Here is an 8,630-nt window from a genome sequence, read left to right as displayed (position 1 = left end):
CAGTATATATATATATATATATATATATATGTGTGTGTGTGTGTGTGTGTGTGTATTTAATGCGCTGGTGGTTGTGTGTATAATCCATCTGCTAGCTTTCTTTGCAGTGTTTTCCGGGACCTGTGTGTTTCTGTCCTTTTTCTAGGGTAGGTCCTCGGTGAGCACCCCCCTCTGTTGGATTCAGAAACCTGGTGCTCGACTTGCAGTGTTTACTTCACTCTTCGATATGGTGTCCAGCCGGTATGATAGCCCTAGTTCCGGCTTCATGCTTCCTGGATCATGCGGCCAGGTCACAGGCTTCTGCGGGAGCCTTCTTGATCATCAGGCCCCTGGCACGGCACTGCAAAAATTTCCTGGACGTCCGGGCTAGGCTTATGCTTTCAGGCTGCCCTGTCTGGTACACCGTATCTAGGTCGCCCTGAGGGGCTTCCTAGTCACCAGGATATCCCCTGTTGCTGAGGAATCGAGCGGGAAGTATAGGTGGTATTTGCGAGAACCTTCTTGTGTAATGCGGTCTCAGGCAGTGCTCCCCTCGCCTTAGTGGGTTGGATTTGAGCTTGCCTCTCCCGTTTGGCTCAGTACTTCCAGATATCTGTGAACAGACGCTTGGGAAGCTCTTAAATCCATGCTATGGTAAGTGCACACGCTAAGAAATCCACACAGTGGTAAATGTGCTGAACACTGCGCATTTTCTAAAATCCACATAGTGGTAAGTGTGCACGTTATACTTTGCGCACTTTTCTGAAATCCTGTATGGTAAGGGTTACACGTTATTAGCCTCGTTCCCTTTCTCTGAGTTCGTTTAGACCCCAGTACCGTGGGCTCCACTCAACCAGTGTGTCCCTGTTGACACACTTTTGAAGCATCGCTCCCCTCACCATTGAGGGTTATTGTGAGCATGGTGCTTTCTTTCGAGCATTTGAGTTCTCTCCCTTCTGAGGAGTTGGATTCCTCACTCTATGGGCTGTTCTCGTGGTAGTGTTTAGCAGTGCTCCCCTTTTATCAAAGGGTTACCTATGAGCACGCTACTCCTTTCTGAATTCGGAGTTCTCCTCTCACGTGAGAGTTGAGATCACTGTTTTCCCAGAGCACCTGGAACCAGCAGCATCAGGCGAACTAGGCCCTTCCTCTGTCTCTCTGATGCGCTGAGTCTTTTAGCTAGCTTGCAGTATGCTTACCCTTCTGTTTTCTAACGATCGTGCTGTAGGTCGAGCCCCCTCTCGTTGAGAGCTGGGTGTTGTGCTCCCTCAGCTACAGTAACTTACTGCTAGCCGTTCCAGCATTGGAACATGCTGCAGGTCGAGTCCCCCTCTCGATTGAGAACTGGGTATGTTGCTCCCTCAGCTAAGTAACTGCTAGCTGTTCCAGCATTGGAACATGCTGTAGGTTGAGCCCCCTCTCGATTGAGAGCTGGGTGTTTGCTCCCTCAGCTAGAGATTTACTGCTAGCCACTCCAGCATTATACCTTAGATCGAGTTGATGACTTCTCAAACATAGTGTTTTGGGATGCACCATTTCCATCTATGGGCTGCTATTTCAGAGTGCCACGAGGGCCCCTTAGAATGGTATTTTTAAATCCATGTTATGGTAAATTTGCACGTGAAGTCTTTGTACACTTTCTAAAATCCACACTGTGGTAAGTTCACACGCTAGTACTTTGCGTTCTTATGGTGAGAGTTACGCGCGGCAGCTTCGTGCTCTTTCTTGAGTTGGTTAAAGCCCTGGTTCCACCTTGGGCACCACTCCACCTATGTATCCTCTGGACACCTACTTTAATAGGGTGTTGCTACTAGGGGTCTGTTGAGACAGTTCTTGCAGCATATGCAGAGTATGCGGTAGCCCCTGTGTGACAGGCCAAGACTTAGTATGATTCTAGGCTCTTGGTCGTATTCCCTTAAAGGAATCTATTCCTGATTCCAAGCCTTGAGCTCTACCCCGGGCCCAGGAGTTCTGGCCCTAACAGGTAAGTTTTTTGTGGTATGTAGCCTAGGCCTTTGGCCGTAGGGGATAATGTCACTGACAGCCGTCTTAATGGGGCAACTCCCATGGCTATGGTAGAGTTGGTACTTTGTGCTCGCCATGGTTTCTGGCATGCACTCCCCTCAGCATGGTGGCGTGGGTATACCATTCCCCATAAAGACACCTAGAGGACGCAGTTCGAAGTTCCCTTGAAAGGGAACGTCTCAGGTTACGTATGTAACCATGCTTCCCTGAGTAGGGAATGAGACACTGTGTCCTCTAAGTTTTTTTTGCCATGCTTCGGACGCAAGCTTCAGACGAAAAAGTGGATGATGTGTTCTCCCGGCGCCTATTTATACTATAGTCCCACCGATAGTGACGTCATGGCTGTCGCCGGCCAACGTGTTGTTGGTGTTTTTTCAATGTATGCTTCAGACATGGTAACGACGAGGCGTTCCCCATAGTGACCCCTAGAGGACTCAGTGTCTCGTTCCCTACTCAGGGAACCATGGTTACATACGTAACCTGAGAAATCCGAGAGTTTTCTGACCCTGCGTAGACAGCAACACAACTGAATCGTTTTGTGGCCCAGAAAGGTAGTAAAGGACATCGTTAAAATAATCCATATGTGACATCAGTGGTTCAACCTTAATTTTATGAAGCTATGAGAATACTTTTTCTCATAGAAAACAAAAATAATGACTTTATCTAACAATTTCTTCTCTTCCATGTCAGTCCTCGACACATTCAAGAAAGTACCATGATGTACCATAGTTTATTTATAAAAAATATTTTTTTTAATAATGTAAAGTGCATTCAGTGAGATATAATCCACGACATGGCTGTCGCCGGCCCACGTGTTGTTGGTGTTTTTTCAATGAATGCTTCAGACATGGTAACGACGAGGCGTTCCCCATAGTGACCCCTAGAGGACTCAGTGTCTCGTTCCCTACTCAGGGAACCATGGTTACATACGTAACCTGAGAAATCCGAGAGTTTTCTGACCCTGCGTAGACAGCAACACAACTGAATCGTTTTGTGGCCCAGAAAGGTAGTAAAGGACATCGTTAAAATAATCCATATGTGACATCAGTGGTTCAACCTTAATTTTATGAAGCTATGAGAATACTTTTTCTCATAGAAAACAAAAATAATGACTTTATCTAACAATTTCTTCTCTTCCATGTCAGTCCTCGACACATTCAAAAAAGTACCATGATGTACCATAGTTTATTTATAAAAAATATTTTTTTTAATAATGTAAAGTGCATTCAGTGAGATATAATCCACGATGCATACTCCGATACAGTAGGTGGCGTTATGCACCTGATAAGTCATGGTTGCAATCCGCCATAAAACTAACAACAAGAAGAAGAATTGTCTTTTGTCATGTATTGAATGTATGTACCTGCTGTCGGTGAGTCTAGTCTGTTCATGTTACGTCAAGTCTGTTCAAGTCAAGTCTTTGTTTGGATTATATTTAGATGTTTGTTTCACTTTGTAAATAAACTTCACTTGGGTTCATCTTCAACTCTCCTTCAGTGGACTACTCATTACAAACTGCTTACACGCATTTTCAAAACTTTGCCTCTTTTTTTCAAAACTTTACACAAATCCAAGAATTGCGCACACAAAATGCAAAATGAAGCACTACATTCAAAATATCACAAACACATCTCAAAATGTAAACATTTGTCTTGCGTTGCAAACACCTTTGCTATAATATTATATTTTTGGATATAGCGTATACACACACAGTTATTCAAAACCTAAAGCTCTTCTTTCATGAGCTCCTATGTACATTTCTTTTCAAGATTGAAAGTAATTGGCAGAGAGATATTGAAAAATTAATTGAAAAACTTTTTGTACTGTAAGCATTTGTGATCATGAATACAGTATTACACCGTACAAAAGAAAAGAAATACATCAATCATGTGTAGATGTGTATTTATAGGCCTATTCTAAAGCCACGATTGCTTGGTGTTAAGTAAAGCAATGAGTGTTTGCACATCTGAGGAGTTAGTGTGAGGCTCTGATGAATTAGTGTGGCATTTTGATTGGTTGTGTTTGAAAAAGGAGATCAAGATACTTCCTGATAGATTTGTGTGTGTGTTACATAGAGAATTGTGTGTTGTGTTTTGCAAAAAGTGTTTTATGAAATTGAAGCCTGAGACAGAGGCCAAGAATTAGTGTATGGTTTTGCAGATTTGGTGTGTGGTTCTGATGTTTGAGTGTCAGGTTTCAGAAATTGTCAAGGATTTTGTGCGTAAGCATTTGAAAAAAAAACTGTATGTCACCATGGGCCAGTTTTTCCACCCTAACATGGTAGTCTTGCAATTCTACACATGATTCTCTTCCACTCTTCTTTTGAACTTTCCAACTGATTATGGTGGCCACAGAGAATCTGCTCTCATTAGGTTGAACTCTTTGTCCTGCCTCGGTCATTCCATGCACAAGAACATGGTCTATCACAGTAGCTCTGATTTCATCTGAAATGACTGTTCTTGGTCTTGGTCTTGCTCTTCCTCGTCCTCCTCTTCCTCAACCTCGTATACACACTCTTCCGTACCGCTCAGATTGATGGATGCACCCATGTCATCGGTGCACTTTGAACTGGTTTATATTTTGTACATTCACATATTTAGAAACAAGTGTGAACCGTTTTGAATTATTGTGTGTAAACGATGACAACCATGTTGCAGTTGTGCTTAACATTTTCTTTCTTGTGTTTAGGGTTTTGCATCACAAGTATAATCACAGTGCAAATTTGCAATTTAGTGAGTGAGAATGTGTTTAGAGTTTTGCAAAAAAGAGTGCATGAGATCTGCAATCAGTGTCTAAACTGCCTGAACTTGTTTAAGGTTTTGCGGAAAGAGTGATTTATTTGACAAATTGATTTAGGCTATTGAGAATTTGGTTCAGAGAATGGGGTCTAGTGTCTTAGCAAATGTGAAAAACTGTAAGAAACTCCAACTAGATCCAAATGAATGGGCAAATTCCACTCATTTCAAATCTTCTGTTTGTCTAAAATATTAGAAAAAAATGTGTCTGCTCAATTATGCTCCTCCGTACAAATGAATGATATCTATGAAATATGCTACCATTTAGTTTATTTAAGTAAGGAACTATCTAATTTAATACCTATAAAGATTGGAGTGCCGCAAGGTTCTGTTTTAGGCCCTCTGCTTTGTTCAATATACGCACATATTTCTAAATTATCTGAGCAAATGTTCGGGGCACCGATCCACACTCTGTTTAAATCTTGATTAAAGACATCTTTTTAATCAAGTATACACAAAATGCATGCAAATATAAGGTTTTATAGAAAGTAATTAAAAGGTTGAACAGAGTTTATGGATAGTAGCTGCTCCAGCAAATTTGTGCATTTTGCTTGTTGTCGTTTGACATTCAGTGGATTGCAGCTACAAAGTCAGTGTGTAAATTTCCACTGCAGTGCAACTGACTGTGGTTAAAGCTATTATATGTGTAGACATGTAGACATACTGTATATGTTGCAGTACTAGGCGTGTGATGCAGAACTTTGCTCTATTTCTAGTTTCGCCTCTAGTGAGGCGGAATTTGCTGAGGCTAATGATATGAAGGTGGTTAAATACAGTATGTAAGGTGCGTGTGTGGTTATACATGTGTTGCATATGAACTTGGCCATTAGTTAAAAACCTGTAATACTGCCCAAAATATGTTTGCTTGTCTGTTGATTGTATTTTTCTCAGTTTGACCAGCCAATTCATATGTTGCTTCTTCTGACCATCTGTAATATGCTTATTAAATGTGTACTGTGTGTCATAACAGTCATACCCATAGACATCTAAGCCACTAGGACTTAAACATTTAGCAAATTTTCCATCTGGTGTAATTTAACACACACTGCTGAAGTGGTTCTTCTTTGTACTCGTACAAAGTGAGAAATCGGACAGAAGTCATCTGTCATGATTATGGACATTCAGTTTGTTTTCATCAGTTTCCTTTGCTCTTAGTTTGTCTGTCTTGTCCTAGTTTTTCAGTATGGATAATCAGTCATTTCAGTCACCTGTTACATTGTTAATTCTCTCATTAGGTCCCTCATTTGCCTTGTGTATAAATACTTCCTGCTTGGTTCAGTTTGATGTTGGTTATTGTATGTGTTATATTGGTTGCATTTTACTGATTTGTGTTTCTGCATGTTTCTAAGTAAAGACTGTTGTTTGGATTTTCCATGCCTTTGTGAGTTATCTACTGCACCAAGCCCTGACATCATCTCCCTGTAATATATAATTTATGTAAGCACTCAGTGAACAAAGTATGCAAGTAAACAAAGAAAAACAAAAAATGTGTGAGAACACCAACATTCTTTCTGATTTTTTATTTTAATTTCAGTTTTGGTGTGTTTATGCAAATGTGTTTAGACCAGTTTAATCTGTTTTAGGCATTTGCACTAAAATTCTACTAATCTAAAAAGAAACCCAATGTATCTCAAATGTGCATCTACACTATAGTAATGAAATCAGCATTCAGGTGATTCTTATGTGGAAAAAATTTATGATCTGAAATATAACTGCATTAGCCTCTTCAAAGACAGACAGAATCAGAGTTGTACATACAGTAGTTTCCTGCAGTTAAAGATGTTGCATTCTGCTCAGTTGATATCTCTCTAAACATTTAGTTTACAAGCATTGCAAAGACATTGATTCTTTTATGTCGTAAAAATACACATGTACAGACATTTTAGGGTTAGTATGATATAAAAGATAGTATAATTTGAATTGCACGTATGAGCTGAATATTTGTACAATATAAGCAGATTTCCTTTCACAGTGCATTATACTTTTTTGTTGATATTTTTCAAGATAATAAAGATAATATTTTTTGAAAAATAACAAAATTTTGCTGTAACATCATAATTTGGAATATTACATAATTGTGTTATAGAATGTCCTTTATTCTTTTCTAAGTCTAACTTGTGTATCAGCTTGTGTATACATTTATGTTCATAGCACACTGAAAAGTTTATAAAGAGTTACTTCTTTACTCCTGTAAGGGCAACATGTCAATTTAGCTCAAAGGGAATCATTTATGATTTTATAGGGAATTTGAACCGAATCACTGTTTTATGGCTGATCACTGAGACGGCCAGCGATTGATTGAACGAGCCGTATAACATCAATTCTGCAATGGATATTAATATCCAAAGTATAGTGAAAACACTATTAATTAGCACAGTAACAAGATCGGCAGTTTAAGACATTAACTTGTAAGCACAAAACACAAGATACTTCTCTTTTCAATATAAATAAGGCTTTATTGGATAAATCTAAGACATATAAACTAATCTAACACAAACACAAGCATTCACACAAGTTGCAGAAAGAGAGAAAGTGAGGAAATAATTAGTTTAAGAGGATGAAAATGTGAAATCCCAAGTTTACAGCAATATGTGTAATTGCATAGACCTAAACAACCATCAATCACTTAATTAACCCTCGCATTGAGTTCCTCAATGAGGTTAAAATTTATATTAAATGCACCAGTTCAGCTAGAATCTGGAGGTACTTGCGTTCCCTGTGTCCGGGGTTCCCTTTGTTGTCTTCCTTGCAGAAAATGGGGTTTCCTGCGGTTGCTGATTGGCTGGAAGCCAGTGGTTGGGCGTTGGCTGACGACGCGGAGTTGTGGTTGAAGTTGAAGTTTTAGATGGCACTCGAGGTTGGACTCGGAGACGCGGCGTTAGGCAAAACTTAACTCGGAACACGAAACTCTCAATGGAAAAAGAAGAAACTAAAGTAAAGAAATAGAAGTAAAGTTTGACGAGACTAGGTGGCATTTCTCCTCACGGTTTTGGAGGAGCAGGCGTGTAAACCAGAGCACGCTCAAAAAGCATGACTAAAAAGAGAGAATTGACATGACTAAAAAAAGCAAAAACCAACGATCTGATGGTGTCCTGAGTATTTAAACTGGGCTCTTGGACACATCCCAAATGGTGCTTTGACCAATTAGATATCGTCTTTGCTGGGGTGTTGTATATTTCTCCTCCCCATACATAAATCAACGTGTCATCTCATCAGTCCGAGTTTTCCCGCTCTTGCAGAGTATAATTTTGGACATGATTTCTATAACAAGAATATGATACATTTGACAAAGATTTGATTGGAATAAACATTTCAAGCAAGAATTTTCACACTCATACATACCCAACATGAATATAATCCTATAAACTATTCAATAGTTATTCAAAATACACACACAATAAATTATTAAGACCTGATAGTCACACATGTGGGTTACATACATAATATGGAGTTATGCATAGAAATTATTGGTTGCTCACAAGTCCTTTTAGTGTCATTTAGGTGCCATTCTGTGAATGTATGTGAACATGTTCTGTGAAGACCAGAGATTAAGAGGTCTGTAAGGAATCTCAGTCTGTTCTTTGTCTCCGAGGTGGGGGGGGGGGGTATTCAATCCAAAGAGCTCGTGATCATCACTGGTTTACATGTTAAGGTCATGCTGTGCATCTCTGACCATTTAATCTTGATTACTTGCCCCCAAAATTGACAATCTCCTTTGAATTGTCAATAAGTGTTCTTTTGTTTAAATGCTGTGAGCTACTCAAAGCTGCTAGTTGGTTCAGGCTTGTGGCGCCAGGATCTGATTTACGAACATTCTCTGTCTTGGGCCTC

Source organism: Sinocyclocheilus grahami, unplaced genomic scaffold (genome assembly GCF_001515645.1).
Source record: "Sinocyclocheilus grahami isolate Dianchi unplaced genomic scaffold, SAMN03320097.WGS_v1.1 scaffold621.1, whole genome shotgun sequence".
In the NCBI taxonomy this organism is placed as follows: Eukaryota; Metazoa; Chordata; class Actinopteri; order Cypriniformes; family Cyprinidae; genus Sinocyclocheilus; species Sinocyclocheilus grahami.
This window is presented reverse-complemented; position numbering follows the sequence as displayed.